The following is a 20344-nucleotide window of genomic DNA, read 5'->3' on the forward strand; positions in this document are numbered from 1 at the left end:
TAGTTCTTTGTAGACCAGGGAAGACTCACAAGCTCCTTTCTTATCAGACTGTATGATAACTACAGTTTTTGTTCAAGTAAAAATTTTAAAGGCAGCTTAGGCACTGGACTTGGCAGTAAGAAGCTTCAAGTTTGAATTGAGAAGTGACTGCTGACCAAGAATGTTGGTGAGCCATTTTTCACATCGGCCATTGGTAGATGTAGTATGGACATAAGAGAAATCTCATTATTAAACTCTGAAGGCTCAAACAACACGGTTACTGCTGTTTGCATTAGTTTGCTTTTCAGCTACTGTCATAAATAGCCCGAGCAAAAGCTACTTAGGGAGGAAAGGGTTTATTTCATCGTACCTTCCAAGTAACAGTTTGTCACTAAGGGAAGCCAGGACAGCAACTCAAGGCAGGAACCTGGAAGCAGGACCTTAAGCAGACATTATGGAGAAGCACTGTTTTCTGGCTTACTCTCCAGGTTCACATTCATCTATATTTCTTACACCTCCCAGGACCACTTGCCTAGGGGTAGCAATGCCTACAATAGGCTTGGACCTCCTGTATAAATGATGGAGACATTTTCTCAGTTGAGCTTTCCTCTTTCCAGGTGACTCTATAGTCTGTCAAGTTAACAAAACAAACAAAACAACAAAGCCCCCAGCAACCAACACAACATTATTGTCATATCTGAGCAGTGTGTAGAATCCGATTGGAGGCTAAACAATGCTAGACTGATCCTAAAGTGCTTTCTACCACATCTTTGGTGTCTTGCTTCATTCTGTCTGCTGCATGTGTCATAGAAGCCCATATTAGAAGGGCATTTATACTCAATGGTAAATTCCAAACCCCTTGTGGTGTGTTTGTGTCTGTGTGTGTGTGTAGGTCCAGCACTGTTCCTCTTGCTTCAATGAGAACTAGAGTAGAGAGAGAATAAGATAACAAGTGTAGAAGTTAGAGACTGAGTCTCAGCCTTGCTCTGAGAAACCCACACTCAAAGAAATTGAGAATGAGCACTTCCAGGGTTGTCATGAGAACTGCAGAAACTGATACAGGTAAAAATAATGGCTTACAACATCTCTCGGGTACTAAGCAAGGGAAAGGGAGCTACCATTACCATCCTATCATGTGCCTTTAAGTCTCAGCCTTAGGCATCAGCGGGACATCTCATTGTGCATGTCCCTCCTTAACATACTCTTGGCTCCCTCGAGAAAAATGGAGTTTATCTCAAAGAACTGTCTCCTATTGGGGTTTATTAAGAGAATATGTAGGCTTGCAATGCTCTGTGCTTCTTTCAAAGTAGATGTTGTGTAAAATTTAAACCACAATGATGCTTTAAACAGGAAGGATAGAGACTGAGGCAGGCAGAATTTCAGTGGATGAGGAGTATGCTAGACTTTGTGAATCCAACATATTATTTATCCTGGGTAGTAAAAGAGACATTTGTAGGTTGGGGCTAAGAACTGTACAAGGGTGAGGCCCACTTGACGGATTCCATTTTCCAAGCAGAGGGCCCGGCTTTGTCTCCCCACTGGAAAAGTAATTTATTTTTTATCAGAAGAGAAACCCATCATGCTTTTGAGCTACAGAACCATAAATCTCCTTCCCACCAATGTGATAATAGTTTCTCTTGTCAACTTTCTTGAAAACTCAGAGTAATTGCTATGACATATGGCCTTGCTCCGTCTCTCCCAGCTGCAGCCCCTTCTGTCTTCTGTAGGTCTCGGGTAGAGACAGAGGTTCCGTGCTTGTTCATGTGTGTTCATTTGAAGAGTGGAGGATGCTGTTACCAAGAGCGCAACATCCTCGTGAAACCAGAGGAGCCACAGAGCAGCCATGAAATCTGAGAGCCAGTGGCCCCTCCTCCCCAAACTGACCAGCAAGTGGCTTCTGGTTCATGTATAACATTCTCTTTTCTGAAAGAAACAGAAAGAAAATGACCTCTATCCAATCATAGAGCTGAAAACACTTCTGTGTAAGCTTCACTAGCTACACCAAACCATATCCCAGATCTGATGTTGCTCAGCCGAGCAGTGGGCGAACTTTAATGAAAACTAGCAGACTGGGCTAGGGAAATGTGTCAGCGGTTTTATAATGCTTGCCTTACAAACATGAGGACAAAGTTCTTTCTTTAAATCAACATTTAAAGTATGAGTGTAGGGGCATGCACTTGTAATACCAACTAGGGAAGCAGATAGAGGTTTTGTGGGCAACCAGCCTAGCTAAACTGATAAGCTCCTGGTCCCATTGAAAGACTGCATATTGAACCTCTGGACTCGTCTGCTAATTCTCTTCCCATTATACCAGTGGGTGAAGGATAAGGAACCATGGACTTCTCTTTTTGATACTCACTTGTCTTTGCTATCACCATTTGGTTTTGACCTGCTGATATAAACATTCATGTCATTCATGTAGGAGACAAAATAGATCACTACGCTAAAGTCAGATGCAATGGTAACTGCCTAGGATTTCAGAACACTTGAGGCTTTCAGGACACCTGAGGTTGCCCTATGGCTTCTACAAATAGGGACACATGCACAGAAGTGCACAGGCACACATGTGCATCTGCATACATACACACACACACACACAAGACTGACATAATATGTTTTACAGAATTCTTAATTAGTTAGAATTGAGTAAAAGGTTATTTGGTCTAGAAACATTAGAGGGACAATGACCTGGCGGGAACTTGGTGAGTGCAACTTTATTCTGTCCTTTATTTCCTATGAAGAATGCACTCAGGTCAGAAACCAGGGAAATCCCTTACCCACGCCAAACTCCTGACATATCATAGAAAGTCCTAAGTAGGATTAACAGAGAGTGTAAAACTCCCAACGTAGGACCTGAAAACTCATTAATCTGAATGGTTATTAAACTGTGTTTGTGAACCTCATCTCCATGGGCTTCCACTTCCTTAAGATGTGTCTAACTGTCGTCTTGTTACATTGTACACAAATTGCATAATGTTGGCTTAGAATACTAGAAATTTAATTGCTTTGTATGATGCAGAGGTGGATGGTCCTTTGAACCTATATGCTCTTCTATCTGCAAAGAATAATGTATAAATGAGATGAATTGTGAAGATAAATGAAAGACACAAAAATTCATACTGTCTCTAAAAATACAGGGAGAGGCAGCGAGAATTGGACTTGATGGAGGCAAGGGGGCAGACATCTGCGTGGGTGGGAAGGGGAGGGACTCTTGGGGAAGTTGGAGGAAAAATGACTTATGATCAAAACACACTGAATGAATTTCTCAAAGAGCTAATTAATCAAGAACATACTGTGTTAGTAGTCATTGAATATGAGAAGCCTTAGACGAATTCATAAGAAAAAGGTCAAATAAAAAAGAAGGGTCTGTAAGTCAAATGGCGATAGAAGAGGGGGAGGAGAAAGAGGAAGAAGAGGGCAATGAGGACAGACAAGGAAGAGAAGGAGAAATCGGAGGGAAGGGACAGGCATGTACTGTATCTTTGGCAGCCCCAACCCTATTCTTAGCTCATAGTTGCCCTGGATATCTACATACATCATTCTTGACTGTGGGTCTCTTATAATTAAAGTTATAACTTGACATGTTAGAATCTGATGGGTTTCCTTTAACACTGTTTTAAGCAATGATTTTGGCATTATGGTTAAATTGTAATGATTTATTTCCAATTTTCATATCTTAATGTGAGAAGATATTAAGTCGAATGATTCCATATTAAATTGCTTAATTATTCCAGGTGCCCATTTTTGAAAAAGTATCAACGCCGAAAGTAATCAACTAAAATTTATTAAGTTCTTCCTTTGTATTAAGCATTGGGTTAAGAAATTTTCATTGCGCTGGAGAAAATGGCTCAGTGGGTTTAGAGCACTGGCTGCTTTCCCAATGCATTGGGGTTCAATTCCCAGTCCCCACCCAGCAGCTGCCAACAGCCTATAATTCCAGTTCCAGGGACTTGGCGCCCTCTTCTAGCCTCCAAGTGCACCACACACACACATTCAAGTGATGCCTGTAGATAAATCACCCATAAATATCACATTCTTAAGAAGAAAAATTGCATGGATGATCTTACTGAGCTCACAGACTTATGACGTAGATGAGGACAATGAATTCTGAGGCAGGACTCGGGGCATGGAAGTCTTCATGTCAACCTTGTACCCTACTCCCCATGATAAAATGGTTCCTCACACCAGTTCTGCTCAGACACATTTCATCTCTGTTGGGTGGATGCTACCATATCCTATATGGCCATGGTACATATACATCATTCACTTAGTCTGACACTAACAGCTGGGGTAGGAGAGAATAAATGGCAAGATGGGAGGTCACCATCAGCAAAGAAATGTAAATGTCATTTCCAGTCCTCTTCTTACAACTCTGTCACTACCTTTTGTATACAATGAATAGAATTTGAGACCCAATCCTCCTTTCCTTATGATGAACAAAAATAAGAACCTTTTAGCTTACAGATACTAGCGGGAAACAAGATTGAAGGTCAGAGTTGGGTTTCATGGTCTCAATGGGTTTGGCATGACTCCATTCTAATAGCTTTCTTGCCATGCCAGGTAATGCTTTCTTGCATCAGGTATCTTCCCTCCCCCAACAAATTTTTTCTTACTTTTCAAGAGTCAGGTTAAAGATCACATGCTCCAAAGAGTCACTCCTAAATCTTCCCCTTATTCGAGGGCCACTTCTGTTGCCCTAACAAAATGGCATCTCTGTTGTCTATGTGCTTGGTTGCATCCCATATGCATTCCTTTAATTAAAAAAAATGGAGTTTTTCTATTGTCTGTACATTTAACCAGAGTGGCAATAGAGAATTAATTAATTAATTAATTAATTAATTAATTAAGCTAATCTTGACCAGGTGAGTTGCACCTGCTTATTATTGACATCAAGTCCTTTAAAGTTAGCTAGTCTACACCACGGTGTAGAACTCATTCACCCTCCTCTGAAAGAACAGAATAAACTTTGACCTGGAAGAGATTAGCAAGCACACTAAGCCCATCCTCTTTCTTTACAAAGCTGTCAGTGAAGTAGAGAGCTTCTCTTCAAGGTCTCTCAGATGTTCAGGGACAGAACTGGGATGGAGCCTAGCGTGTCTGCCTAAGCCAGAGGTCTTTGGCACCTCACCAGCTCTTTCCCCATGGTGGCTTCTCGTATGCCTACCCTGAGAGGATAACATGTTCTTCCCAATAGAACTTAAGAGATCCTCAAAATACTAAGTGAAATGTCAAAAATGAAAAAAAAGAACAAAATTTGTTTTCCCACATATTGCTTGAAACAACTTGCAGGGTCTCTGGTCACTTGCGTTCAACCACCATTCCTAAGGCATGTTCCAAAAATTCAATTATTCCAGAGTATTGCTTACTTTTTCTCAAATAATTTCGTGCACAAAGAACATTTGAAAAGCTTTAGAGGCAACTTCTTCTATCTGCACGAACAGTCAAGGACAGCTGTCATAAGCCAAACTCTCATTTCAGCCACAACATTGATTTCCAATAAATCTATTCAAAGGAATAAAGTGGCTGTTCTCTTTCATGAAACACACCCACAACTTACAAAGTATTTTGTTGATAGAAATGTTGGTGAGCAATGACAGCAATATAGCCTAAAGCCACTGAAATGCAGCAGACATCCCAACATGCACTAGGAAATGAAAATGTCACATTGGTGGGCAGAAATAAATCCATATGGTTTATACCTCACTTAAGGTTGGTACCTTAGAAGGAAAAAGGTTGTGTGGCTGGACGTTTGCTCTGGTACCAACTCTGTAACTGTAGGCATGAGAGTTAGTTCATCTAGTCACATCCATATGTTCAAGAAACAGCCAATAAATATCAGACTCACTTCTAGTTACCCAGTAAGCAGTTGTAAGAGAAAAGAGGGGGAAAAATAAAGCTACCTTTGGTAGGGAGTATAACTAAGTGGTAGGGTGCTTGCCTAGTATAGGTAAGGCCCTAAGTTCAACTCTCAGCACCAAAAGTAAGTAAATAAATAAATAGTTACTCCTATTGAGTTCATTTTTGTATAAAGGGAGTCTTTAGAAGTAAACACAAAAGCTAAAAAGCATATTGCATGTAATTTGGTCATTAATGTTATAGAGAAAAATACCATTGAGGAGAAGTATTGTAGAAAAAGGTATTTTATAAAATGTATTTTCTTTGTGTGTGAGTGTGTGTGTGTGTGTGTGTGTGTGTGTGTGTGTGTGCTCACATGCTTGCACATCCATACATGCACAGGTGTATGTGGGTGCACATAGGTGGCCCAAAGAGAGCATCAACTACCTTGGATCTGGAGGTCACTGGCTTTTGGCTGGCACCTAGCCTGCCACATAAGCTGTGAGTGCTGGGATTCAGCCTCTGGTCTTCATGGTGCAAGTGCTCAACTTCTGAGCCATCTCTCTAAGGGATACCACAAGAGAGCAGTTTTAAAGAGCAACTAGGGAAAGGCTGTATTATTATTAATTTCTAACATTTATTGAGCCTGACAGCAGACACTTTGCTTAGTCTTTGGCAAACATTTCTGAAATAGTCCTTTTTCTGCTTTGGGATCTTCTTGAGATTTTCTCTGTTCTTTGTAGGAGTAAGAGTACTAACTGACTATTTCTCCTTACCTTGGATCTTCTCTCCACATCACTGACAAAGATCTTTACAGAGAGGTTCTCTCTTCATCAGCCTCCCAAGGATGACCCTGTATGTACTGTCTCTGGTCTCCGTGATCTGCACTTGTTTCCCACCCTGTTTTACTGAGAATGCTATCTGGACGCTGACCCTTGTTTTCTATCCAACATGACTCATAGTATGGGATAAAATTCTGTGGACCTTGCTAAGTCATTTACCAACCTTTGGACTAGCTTCATAGAAAGCACATGGATGTGGTAGATATTGCCCTACAAGAGCAACTAGTATTTATTCTAGATCTGAGCTTTCTTCTGATGCTTCTAGAAGAGAAGTCAGTTATGATTGTCCATGAATGTTAATATTCTCAACTCCCTCAAAGCATAAACATTATATCTCCTAAGACATAAACATTATAGTTTTTTTTTTCATTTGAACACATTCTCTTTTATGTTTGGAGATGAATGTAAGTTTCTCTGCCAAAACTCCCCTTGTCAAAATCAGTCAATTGTGACAAGCCCCAACTTACCACACGAGCCTCTCTGAGGAAAGCTTCAGAAATCCTCACTGGGTAATTACGATCGTCCTGTGGCTCTGATCCCGGTGCCTGAGGAACAGATATCCCAGAATCCTTACCTCCTTGAAACTTGGAAATGAGGGTTGCCCTACATTTGAAGAACATCCATGTTTGTTTTCTCTGAGGAAGCAATTAATAACAACATTGGAATGATCTCAAAGTTTGATAATAAGATTTTATTAGGATTTCATTAAAAGAGGAAGATTCCTCAGCACGATCAAACACTGTGGCAGTGTGAGTGCAGTTTACATATGTTACATGTCCAATAGATGATACACATGGAGGAGGTTTCCCATGTCCCCTCTTCTTGCAGCTATCCTAGGGGCTAAGTACTGTCACCCATGTGCAGGTGAAACAAAGTTTCAGAGACAACAAAGACCCTGTCCAAATGCAGACAGCTAATAACTGATGGACACATCCGACGTCCCAAGTCCATATAGACTTATGAATCCTGGTCTAGCATTAGCTTTAACTTCTGACCACCAAATGCTATTCCCTCTTTACTGATTTCAACCACAAAAAAAAAACAAATGAAGCCTGCCATGCTAACATTTTGGGGTGCCTATGTGACTTTACCTGGAGCCATGCTGGGAGCTATGAGTTCATAAAGAATGTCATTCTCACTTGGTTAGGCTCCTAGGGCCGACAGGAGAGAGATGATCTACCTCTTTGTGGAGTATCATTGTAAGCTGATGTGTTACTTCATAGTGTTGGGTTGCCATCCCCTGGAGTGCTTTGATGTGATCGGTTGTCAGGTTCAGGTCTGTTGTTTCTCTTACCAGAATCCCAGCCACTGGAAGACAGCCCCAAAGCCCTGCCTGTGTTAGGGGAGCAATCGAACTCAGATAATGACATAAACGAGCCGGTGTTCATCTGGGGAATCTCAGACAAAGCAGCCCAGAGGAAAAGCATCTCTGCTGGTGAAGGTTCGTTTCGTTTACAAGAGAAGCAGCAGCCGCTGGTGCACAGACCGCGGAGAGGCAAAGGGAGGCTGAGACTGCCGCATGTGAGTAGCGCTTGTTTTCTGCCAGCTCGGAACAGGATGCTGGGAGGGGGCTTAGCTGGGAGGTGTGTGTGTATGTTTGGGTCGCCGCTTTTCCTGTGGCTAGGAGTGGAAGTGGTTCTTTACACAGTCGCTAAGTGCATTTGGGATCTGAGCCCCTCTTCCAGAGGAGGTAACGGACTGTGCCCACACGCACTCGCATTTTCTGCATCTGCAGATTATAAAGCATATAAACAGCAAGTGGGGAAGGGTTTCGCTTTGTTTTCTTATATTCTGTGATGGGCTGCAAGGCAGAAAGGCACCACGGCCCTGAAGAGCTTTCAGAGCAGAAAGATTCCCCCAAAGGGGGCTCTTTCCCAAGTTTCTGTGGCACAGGTGTGGATCTCTAGGTATTGGCCACGCAGATGCGTCTCTTGGAGAGGGGATTACATGCTTCCTACTGGGAAAGAGTAAGGGCTACCGTCCTTCTCCAGTCCTCGGTTTAAGTCCTTCAGAGTAAGCAACACCGATGCGGTTTAGCCTGGCACTTGTCTGTCATCTTTAAAGGAGTTCATGAGCACCATCCAGACTGGGAAAGCATAGGTCTGTCAGCCAGGGCAAACACGCGGGTCTAGGCATCCGTGTGATTTTAAACTTTATAAAGTTTATTTGATTGCTTCGTTTTAAAACTAAGCCCTGGAGTTTTCTACCTGTTAACACTGAGTGCATGTGGAAGCTGGAAGGATTCGGAAGAGGACGGCTTTGCTTTCCAGCACTTTCCCAGCAGGCAGCAGATTTTGCTCAGCAGGATGAGCTCCTGTGCACCTGTGGGTAATGGTGACTACAGGTGCTCTGTATGGCCGGTCCCAGTCCTAAATTTGCTTGTGGTTCAATGTCTAAAGACATGGTACACACACACACACACACACACACAGAGGTGCATGTGCACATATCATACATGCATATGCATGTACACACAGACACAGACACACCCCCCCAGACCACATCATGCATATACATGCACATGCATATGCACACGCACAATATATACATAGGCACACATGCACGCACACCCACCCCATGCACATGCCCACTTCTTTGTGTCATTCTGTTTTTGTCGGGGGGGGGGGGTGGTCAGTTTATGTTGCTGATCCGAGGAATCTGCAGGAAAAGCAAAGGAGCACATCATCCCCAAGAGAAGAAAAAGGAGGAAAGAATGGGAGAAAGGGAGGGGCTCTTTGCAAGTCTGAGGAATTGGCTTCCAGCAGCTGTGCCTAACAAGGGACAAGAATCCTAAGCACTTCGCACTGAGGCTTTGGCTAGGAAGAGAGATTCCAGTCAGAAGCTTGGGTTCTCAACTGTGTGCCAGTACAACAGGAGGGTCAGGGCCCCTGCTCCCAAGTGGCTATGGGGTGCGTAATGAAATATGAACCAGGGCAGAGGATGGGGCGGGGGAGGGGGGAGAACCATCTGTTTTCTGCAGAGGAAGCTTCCCCTCAAGGCAGCTCTATAGAACACTCTCATTCCATGGCACTCCAGGTGTAGCTGTGGTGAGGCTGTTCAGAGACGGCACTGACTGGCAGGAGAGCACAGGTAGCCATCCGGATGGAAAGGGCTAGATGTTTGTGGCTGTCCAAGAGCCATCATCCACGGCATCACAGCGTCGTGCCTGCAGACAACCTGAGATCTAACATCAGCAACCCAAGGAAAGATGAAGGGACGGGGCGAGATCAATAGTCTGGTGTCTGTGCTTTGTTGGTGCCTGGTTTTGTCATTAGTGATAATGGTGCATCGTAGAGACATTACAGAATGTTTCCATGAGACTTTTTCTAAACCCCGACCTCTTAGCACTTGCCATTTTTCTGTATTCTCATCCAGTGCATCTCCGACACAAGGGTAACCGTGGCCTCATGGGACTCACTCTTGCCTTTGCCCCAGCATTATTCTGTGCTCCATTCTTGTCATCCAGTCCCACTCCCACGGGGTGGCTCATTACAGCTGGAGTCCCTGTGTTAATCCCTTAAGTAAATATGCTATATAGGTTGTTTAGCAACTCTTGGATATTTAAATTGTTTCCAGCTTATCTGTAACTGTTATGTGCTGTTATGAAAAGTACTGTGACTGACACATTTCGCTCCCCCACCCCCAAAGAAAACGTGGGGCAACGAAGTCCGCACATCAGAATGGGCTTCCGTGTTTATGGACGTGTTCTCAGACTCCTTTTTCTACTGTCTAAAACCATCATCTGAAGAACATCAGTTTCTTTGGAGCCTTATACACACGGATTCTATCTTTTTTTTTCCCCTGAGTGAGGATCCATGGAAAGATACTGGCTCTGTTTTTAAAGATGGTGTTTAACTTCTGGAACAGACAGGGCCAGGCTGCATCGAACAAGCCTGTAGCTTCTCAGATTTCCTTCCCGTGAGAACGCTTACTCAACAGATTCTACTTCCCAGCTCTGTAGAAGGTGAAGAAGGAAAGGTAGATAGGCTGGCATCTCAGGGAGTCCTCTTTGGACTCTGCCTTTCTTCCAACCTTAATGAAGGCAACATAAAAGTAACTCATTTCTTGAATTTGAGGTTGACGCCCTGATGAAATGGGACTAGAGTCCTTGGGAAGGTGAGGACTGGTCATGCTAATTGGAAGTTAAAAAAAGAAAAAGAAAAAAAAAAAAGAGCACATTCTGTGGTTTCTACTTCTGGGAAGACTTCATCCAAACTTGTAGGCTTTGATGACGGGGCATGGGGACCATGAGCACTCAGATCTACCAAGTCAGAACTGTGGGATACCGCAGTTCCCACTTCAATAAAGACAATGCTATCAACCATATCTTTTTTCATTTTTTCTTTGCTTGTGTCTGATAAGTTAAGAGATTATTCTGTGCTTTCCTGGCCTGTGTAGCTCACCATAAATTGCTTCAGTGCTAATCTCTTTGTTCACTCAATGATTGTTTGCACAAAGGCCAAGGCTAGCCTGTGGGGACCTCACTTGCTGCTCAGCATGCATTTAGCTACCCTGACCTACGTAGGGAGAAATAGCAGAGTCCTGGGAGGAAGATTTTCCTTCCATAGCCAAGCAGATCAATGTGATCCTTTCTTTCTTTTCTTTCTTTTTTTTTTCAGGGCTTATTGACTTTTTTCAGTCTGCAAGGATTTAGTGTTGCTTCACCAAACTAGGAGTCGCTGGAGGTCCTGAGGCAGATCTGAGTGTGAGAGTAGCTGTTACTGCCACAGACTAATAGACTATGGAGAAATAGCATGCCTATGATGTGTCTGAAGGAGAAAACATGTTTCCTCTAGGGAGAGGAGGAGGGACTCTTTTAAACTATAGCCTAAGTATTTAAACAAGAACTTACTGAACACTTTCCATTTGGTAGTAACCCTCAATCACTATTACCTTGCTGGGTTTATTAAGTCTAACTTTCCTACAGTATTATACCCAGTAGGGCAAGCATAGTTCCTGCTTTATCTGCTGTTGCTCCAGCAGCCTTTCACAGAGTGATGACAAGGCCTACCTGTTCCGGGTCTGCTCTGCCCTGAGCCATGCTTCCTCCTCCCAGTGACCCCCTGTGGTTTGCCTTCCTGCCAGTCCCTCCCAGAGCTCTAAAGATTAAAGGATGAGTAGGTCACACTGGAGTGTATATGAGACCTTATGTTTTGGGGCCAAGGGAAGAAGGGCGAAGCACAGGAGTCTTAGATGAAGGACCCTTGGAAGTCATAGGACCACAATTGGAGCTTGCTCCTGGGTCTGTGTTCTGAATCACTTCACCATAGACACAGAGGCTGAAAGAATGATGGAGATCCATTAGGACATTGAGGTACTTCTGTATCTCCAAAACATGGCAGCAATGGTGCTAAGGATGCTGGTGGTGATAGCTGTTGCCAGTGACCTACTACTTATAATTATAATAAGCCAACCTTTATTCAGTTCTGATTTAATCTTTGCCATGGCCTAAGGAGAGAGCCACTCTCCTGGTTTTTAGTAGCAAAGTAAGGAAAGCTCTGTGATGTCCGTCAACTGGCCCCAGATCACAGAGCTGACTGTGATGTCAATAGCCTCTGGCAGCGCTTTGCTGATGCGCCAGGAGATCGGAGTTGCAAGCAAGGCCAGGAGAGGGATAGCAAAGGGCCAAGCAGCTCAGCTCAATGGCTCCCTCTGACCCCTGAAGACTTCTGGGGTATCCTTTATATCAACCTGAAGCTATTCTTGCTTTTGCCTCAAAAGCAAATTCCTCAAGGAAGGGCTTAGGGAAAAGAAAATGCCACCCATTGGGCCAGTCATTCAGAAACTGACAAGGACAAAAAAAGCCAAGGGAAGTACCAGTCCCTGTGTCCCTGTCCACTGTTCTGGACCTGCCTTTCCCTATAGGATGGCTGCCAACCATATGTTATTATTGGGCACTTGGAACACAGCCAGCCCAAATTGAGGTGTTCCATTAAGTGTGAAAATACACAGTAGACTTTAACAACTTAATGTGGGAAAAGAAAGAAAATCAAGTATCTCAGTAGATTTCTGGATGCATAAATAAAATATATTATTAAAATCCTTGTTACTGCTTTGCTTTATGTTCTAGAAAACCATGAATAAGTACACAGAGCATGACATGCATCACCTAAACTGTCTTAGTGGTATTGTTGGGTGGTATTAAGCACCCTTGCATTGTGGTAAAAATCTTATGAACTCTTCATCTTGGAAAGTCACAGCTCTGTACACATTGAAACTCTCTTCCTTCCCTCTATCTAGGGCAACTGTTACTTTTAATTCTAAACTTTTAACTATTCTGAGTAACTTGAATGAGTGAGATTGCACCAAATTTGTGTTTCTGACACTTTGCTGTTTTTGCTTAACACAAGGCTGTCATGGGTCATGGGTCATCCTGTATGTTTCTGAATATTCCTAGTTTCTGAGGTAGAATATGGTTCTACTTACTGTATGTATGTATAATATATGTTTACTCATTTCTCCACCCATGGACACATGCTCTATTTCCACCTCCTCTTTTTTACCTTTCTTGAATATGGCTCCTACAATATATGAACTTCTATAAGCACCTCACATTTAAGGTTGACATTATATCTCTATTAAACTGTGTTGTTCTAAACCAGTGATTCTCAACTCATGAGTCTCAACCTCTTTGGGGGTCAGATATCAGATATCCTGAATATCAGATATTTACATTAAGATTCCCAACAGTAGCAAAATTGCAACTTTGGAGTCGTAGTGAAATAATGGTATGTTTGGGGGTCACCACAATGGGAGGAACTGTATTACAGGTTCGGAGCATTAGAAAGATTGAGAACCACTGCTCTAAACTTTTCTCTTCTCCAATTCCCTCACCTCATTCTTCCATCATCAGGCACAAGACTTGACAACCCTCATGCTACTTTGATTCTCTTGTTTCCATTCCCTAAGACCTGAGCCAATAACCTTAAATCTGATCAAGTGCTCTCTTTTATAAAGACCCAGGAAAGACTGCCATTCTTAGCAACATATTTTTTGTAATTAAATGAAACTGTGACATTTCTCAAGAGGAATATTCCCTTTTTTCATAATATATCAGGAGAGGTCCCAATAAATTGAAACCAAGAAGAAAAGGCTTTTGAAGCTATTTAATTTTCAATTAAAAAAAAAGTCAACAGCTGTACTCAGCTTGTGGGTTGGGAGTGAATTTTGTTAACCCACCAAGCAAGGAAGAATGTAAAACCAATAAAGGAAAAATTCAGATTAAGGATCTACACTAGCTTTCCATTTCTGAAATCAATTTTTTCTGGAAAATCTTTGGGAATCTAGGTATTTAAGTCTGTATCTTTGAAATTTCTCAACACTTACAGACAGGCTAAAACCTCAAAGCCTTTCTGTAGCATCCATGACCTTTCAGCTTCCTGATTTTTTTTTTCCTCCATCATCCCCTGTAAACTTCCCCCTAAGGAGAGCAAGGTGCCTTATTGGTCTCCAAATGAGCAATGTGCTCTCTTGACTTCCAGCCTTGACCTTGGTCTTATATCGACTTTGGAGATGTCATCCCACCTTTACTTGCCTGCTGCAAACTTACCCATCCTTTAAGATACTTTGCAGAGAGTCTTTCCTAGTAAGCATCCCTGGAACCCAGTATCCACTGGACATGCCCAGCCCCATAAGAGGCATGGTGGCCCATTCTAGGAAGTATGAAAGAAAAGTGATTCCTTTCCACCATCTCACGCCTTAGTCTTTCTCTCCCATTAACTGAAGCAATTTGGAGACCAGAAGGTGTGATTATACAGAGTGGTCATTCTTAGAGGTCCTACCTGGGAGACAGAGAAGGTAGAAAAGTTGGAAGGACAGAGACCAACTAGCGCCAGACTGGACTCTATCTTCAGGAATGTCCCATTTCTACTACAGAACATTTATACGATAACTTTTACTGCCTTATCATATGGATTCCTATTGTTTAATAATACAGTCAAGAGAGTGGGCTCTCTGAAGGTCATACATCCTTCTCATTCATATCCATTTCTAACATTTACCAAAATGCCTGGTACAGAAGTAGGTACTTGATAAAGATGGAGTGAAGGAGTATCTTCCTTAAACACATGCTTCCTTCACAAACTCCTTTGGAGCCTCGGTAGCCTATCATGATTCTAGAACAGCAGTGACTCCATGAATTGATCACAGAGAATTGATCTCTTTCATCTTTGACTCAGAGAAAAGAGGCAAAAAAAAAAAAAAAAAAAGATTCTACTGATGATTCTCATTATCTGGTGATGCTGTACTCATTAAATCACAACTGAGATTCTTGAATGTAAGTGACAAGAACCAGCAATAAATTAGACCAACCGTAAAAATAAGTGTGGTCTAAGGGTTGTTTGAGTGTCAGCCAGGCAGCTGCAGTTTTTATATGAATATAATGCCATGTGCCTTTTCTTGTGACCTCTTTAATTGCAATTTCATATCAAAATATGTAGTTCAGAGGGACAGATGAGAAGATTTAATGCTTTGAATCTAAAGTGACTGGAAGCTGAATATTTGAATAAGGAATGCCGTGAACATAATAGAAAGCCAAAGATAGAAAATGGGGAGGAGGGAACAGTTTAAGACTGACTTTGATACTGCTATGGTTGTCCTGTGGACAAAGTCTTCATGTGCCAACAGGACTGGCCACTTCACCAGACCAGTGAGTACTGTATATTTATTTTCTTAGGAGCTGAAGAAAGTGGAAGTTTAATTAGACTCAGGAAATTAGAGAAAGTTACTAGGCTCAGAAAGTTAAAACATGAAGGCTCTCCCCAATGTTATATAAGCAATAGACAATTGCTTGATGTGTGTGTTGGGGATACCTTTTAGTAGAATTGCCTGCCAGTTGTACAAGAAACTAAGGCTATCACTTTTGTTAGTCAGCACCCATGCTGTGGTAGGGTGAGCATATGGCTATAAGTAATGCTCTTGTACATAACTCCAATAAATTCAGAGGCTGACCAAGCTAGACTTGGGTAAAATTGTTTCCTTTTCCCATAAGTGCGGTACTATCTGGGGTGAATGGATATCCGTTTATGTGTCTCTAGGAAAAGTCACAGAACAGTGAGTGAGGGGGCCTCTCTGAAGTATGGTGGTATGGCTTGGATTTCCTTACCCTACCTAATGGGTTAATTTTTTTTACTTCAAGTTTAGAGGTGACAGTAATTTCCTAGGATTGGCCTAACAAATTACCACAAACCAGGTGACTTAAAACCCTAAACTTAACTGAGCAAGGGCAATTTACCAACAGCTACACCACTGACTAGTATGACCATTATCTACCTGCAGCTCCTTGGGGAGAGGTGAAGGCCTCATGCACCTATCAACAGTCCATGCTAGAATGTTGAAGGGTTCAGTCTGGTCGGTTACCATACCTGATATGAGTTTAAGAGTGTAAGGGTCATGTCACATCCAAAAGGAAGTGTTTTTGCAACACTGCTCACTATCTTCCAGCTCCTACCTATTTTCTGCCTCCTCTTCTCTGAGCCTTGGAGGAAGTGATAAAGATGTTCTTCCTGTGTACAGCTAGTTCAGTATCCAAAGAGTCAGTTATTCTTATCAGTCTGACTCACTTATCACTTACTGTATTCACTGCTGCTTGGTTGGGAAAAAAGAAGCCTTCTTGAACTATGTCTGAAAATAGCACTAAGCCTGTGAGTATAAATAAAGACTTACAGGGAACACTGACAACATATCCATTTAACAAACGCATGAGTGATGGGTTTCTCTCTAGGGGCTTGTGACCTCCCTAGCCATGAGTATTTGAACTGGCTATAACAGTACCAGGTATGATTTATTCCAGTTAGAGGATCTCAAGTATAACAAAAGAAGAGTTGGTTGTCCCCATAACAGTTAACAATCATGCCAATATTGCGGCCAGTAGGAACATCTTGCCTGGAAGGTTGGTACAACTTCCCACTCATGCTCATGTAAGCAACATTAATTAAATGAAATGGATCACAATAAAAGAACATGAAAGCATAAGGAAAATTTGTTGGAAAGAATAAGGCTTTGGAGACAGGGGAGCAAGAGTTGAGGGACTAAGAGAGGATAATGGGGTGACTATTATGAAGTATAGAATATGCAGATGAAATCGTGTGAGGATAAAGAAAACACAAATTTATCCCCCAAAGGAGGTGCTAGAAAGACTACTCAAGCTTTTAGAGGAGGAGATTCTATAAGAAAATCTATGTTTGTTTCTTCAAGCAAGGCTTGCCCTAGACCTTCCTTAGCTTGGGGTAATACCATGCCTTTAAAAACCTCAGGACCATTTCATCTGCGTCTTTTCCTATTTTAGACATACAATGCTTGTGGCTTAACTTACTCATCCTTAGGTCAGGAGTCACATTTATAATATTTAGTATTGTCAGGACTGAAAATGGTGGGTATTAATCAGAGGGCACAGAGTCTGACATATATCCACATATCCATATATGTCAGTTTTATCATAAAAAGAAAGCATACCTGAAAATGGATGACAAAGAAGACCACAGGGAAAGTAAGGGACATGAACAGTGGACAAATCCAAGAAAATGTTCTCTTCCCTAGTCTGTCCTAATGTTGAAAAGGTGAATATTGTATTGGTGAGAATATATATAGAGAAGACTGATCTTTCATACACACACACACACATACACACACACACACACACACACACCCACACAGTGGGAAAGAGGGGAGGGGTCAGAGAAACATAAGATTTTAAGGGCATTTTCCTCAATGATATTTTCCTCACGTTCTGCCTCCTGAGTTTACTTCACTTCCCCATGGGCCATTCGGCTGTGAATCTATGGATGGATAGATTCATAAGTGAGGTTTGACCTCTCATATCTATTTACTTCTGAACACTGCTGCCCATGAGACTTTGGGAAGTGTAGCAGATATAAACACAGCAAGCATTTTCATGTCCATGGTCCCACGGTACTTAGTACATACATGACAATGTACCTTCACCATTTATATTTAGCTATTAAACATCTGCACTCTAAAATAAGACTCCAGGGTGACTAGTTTTAATTTTCAACTTGACACAGTGTAGAATTGCTTGGGAAGAGAGTCTCAGTGGAGGGTTGTCTAGATCCCTGTGGGCATGTCTGAAAAATTGTCTTGATTATGTTCATGACTTAGGGAGAACCCGCCTACTGTGGGTGACAGCATTCCTTGAGTTTAGATCCCAAACTGGATGAGAATAGAAAAATCAGTCTGAGTAGCAATTTGTTACCTTCTCCTCCTGACTATGGATGTGATGTAATTAGCTATCGCCTTGACTTCCCCAGTAAGAAGGACTATAAACTGAAATTGGGAACTAAAGTAAACCCTTGTTTCCATGAGTTTTCCTTTTTATCAGGGCCTTTTGTCACAGCAACAGAAACGAAGCCAAAATGATCCCCTTACCAATTAAGCATTCATTCCCCATTTCTCTGGCCCCTAGTCACTAGTGGCTGGCTTCCTGTTCATATCGAATTTTCCCTTCTAGATATTACTTATAGACAGACTCACATATATGGTCTTTTGTGTCTGGCTTCTTTTTTAGTATAGTATTTGCCGCCCACTCTGTAGCATAAATCCATTCCATAATATTCCTTTTATGGATGAATCATTGTGTGAGCATACCACAGTTTATAAAGCCAGCTGTCTGGTGATGTGTGTATGAGGTTTTATTTGTTTGTTTGGTTGGTTGGTTATTATGTATTTGAGTATATTCGTAGGGATTTGCTTAAGAATTTGCTTCTATTTCCATTGAGTGTATACTCAGGGTCAAATTGCTGAGATGGAGTTGCTGGGCCATATGGGAATTCTAGGTTTAACTTTGGGAAGAACTGCCAAACTTGACCCTGGTTATAGGTTGTTTGAACCAGGCAAATGTTGATCTCAGTGCAGACAATTCCTCTGGTGAGATTGGCTGTTGGACTTCCATGGTAGGCTATTAGTGGTGGTTTAACATCCTTTGTGCCTCTGAGCATCTGTCCTTTGGATTTAGCATGCAAGGATTTTAGTGTCAGGTAAGAGGAGAAACTGATGAGACAGGCAACTATAGTCTCTTGTCTCTTGCAGTGGAAGGGCCACGGGGAGGATCCGCTGGGGCACAGATGATTCAGGCACAGGATCGATGAGTCTCCATTCAAGGAAATTGCCATAGGGTCCAAGTCCCCTCTGATGCCCCACAAGCCCCGCATGATTAATGTCATACTAGCTCCTCTCGTGGTTCTCTGGGCTCTACAGGAGACTGAGCATGGTGGCTTTTGGTTGGAAAGAGGAATTCAGCAGAGAGAGATGCCTAGGAGTGGCAGCTTTGGGGACAGGCACCGACAGCTGGTTCAGATTCCGTAGGGCTGCGCCACTCCGCTAGCCTGAGAAAACAGGAGAAATTCCAACTATTGCATGATATCATCTAGGCCTTAGTCGCATTTGTCCTTAAACCATAGCTTTAATTGCTGTTCCATCGGATCCTGTTTCTTCTTTCACCAGGAAAAATGAAATCTTTGAAATTCCCACGAAAGCACATTCAATTGCCATTTCTGTTCCAACTTCAAGACAAAAACCATCCTTAATAATGAAAACAAATCTGTTATTGGCAAAGCAACCTCTAGTGTTTCCTGCAGAAACAAGAAAGGGAACCAGGCAGCATTAGAATAGAGCAGGCAGCCATACAGGCTGTGTACAAACATGCCAAGGATCCACCACATTGTTTTACAGCTCCTTGTCATGTGCTGCTCCATGTTCCAAACAGCTATCAGGTAGGCAGATGAGGTGCTGGTGGATCTCAACTGTGTAAAGGAGCCTCTCCAGATTACAAAGGGATTGTAAAGGCTGGAGGTGGATCTCAGCAGCCAAGGGCAAGTTCAGAGGGCGGCAGGCCCTGGGTTCCATCTTTTACACCAAAAAGGGGGAGAGTATGGAGCCAATTCAAGTCCATAAATCTAGCAAGAAGCAGAACCACACGCAGAACCCTGAAAAACGCCTGGTGTGTGTGTGTGTGTGTGTGTGAAAAAAGTAACGATTGTTCGAGGTGCTGGGAATCTGCACTTGAGTTATTTGATTTGTGACTCAACCAGTGGCCAGCCATGCAACCACAAGCAAGTTATTTAAACTCCTGCTTCATTTCCTTCCTCTGTGTAATGGAGATAATGATACTTGGCTCCTAAGATCAAAGTATATATAAAGGGAAATCATATAGGTGAAGCATCTTTCCTCCTGTCAGTTGCATGCATCCCAAAAACAAAACAAGGCAAAAGCAACAGCAAAACCAAGTAGTTTCTCAACCCATATTGTGCTAGCATAGCATGGCAGCAGATTCCAGAAAAATCTGATTCCATTACTTCTTTTAAGTCTCTCTTTTTCTCCAAAGTGTTTTAAATGGCACATCCTCCTGATCAGCCTTCTTCCAAATGAGAAGATATTATCCCTGACATAAGAACAACAGGGGTTCTTAGAGATGAGGGAACACTTTGCAGTCAGAGGGGTACAAAGAATCGATGTTCATTACTTAATTGGGATAAACATTCATTTATACATACAGCTGTCAGGAAGCAAAACCTGATCAAAGGCCCATTAGTCACAAGGCTGGCTTTGAGAAGGGCCACTTAGTTAAGGCAGTGAATTCAACATGAAAGGAAAGAGGGGCAGGAACACAGCAGCCTGGTACATTGTGCATTAGTGACTATTTTGGTCCTCTTTCTCCAAGCTTTCTCCCACAGAGA

Source organism: Rattus rattus, chromosome 9 (genome assembly GCF_011064425.1).
Source record: "Rattus rattus isolate New Zealand chromosome 9, Rrattus_CSIRO_v1, whole genome shotgun sequence".
In the NCBI taxonomy this organism is placed as follows: Eukaryota; Metazoa; Chordata; class Mammalia; order Rodentia; family Muridae; genus Rattus; species Rattus rattus.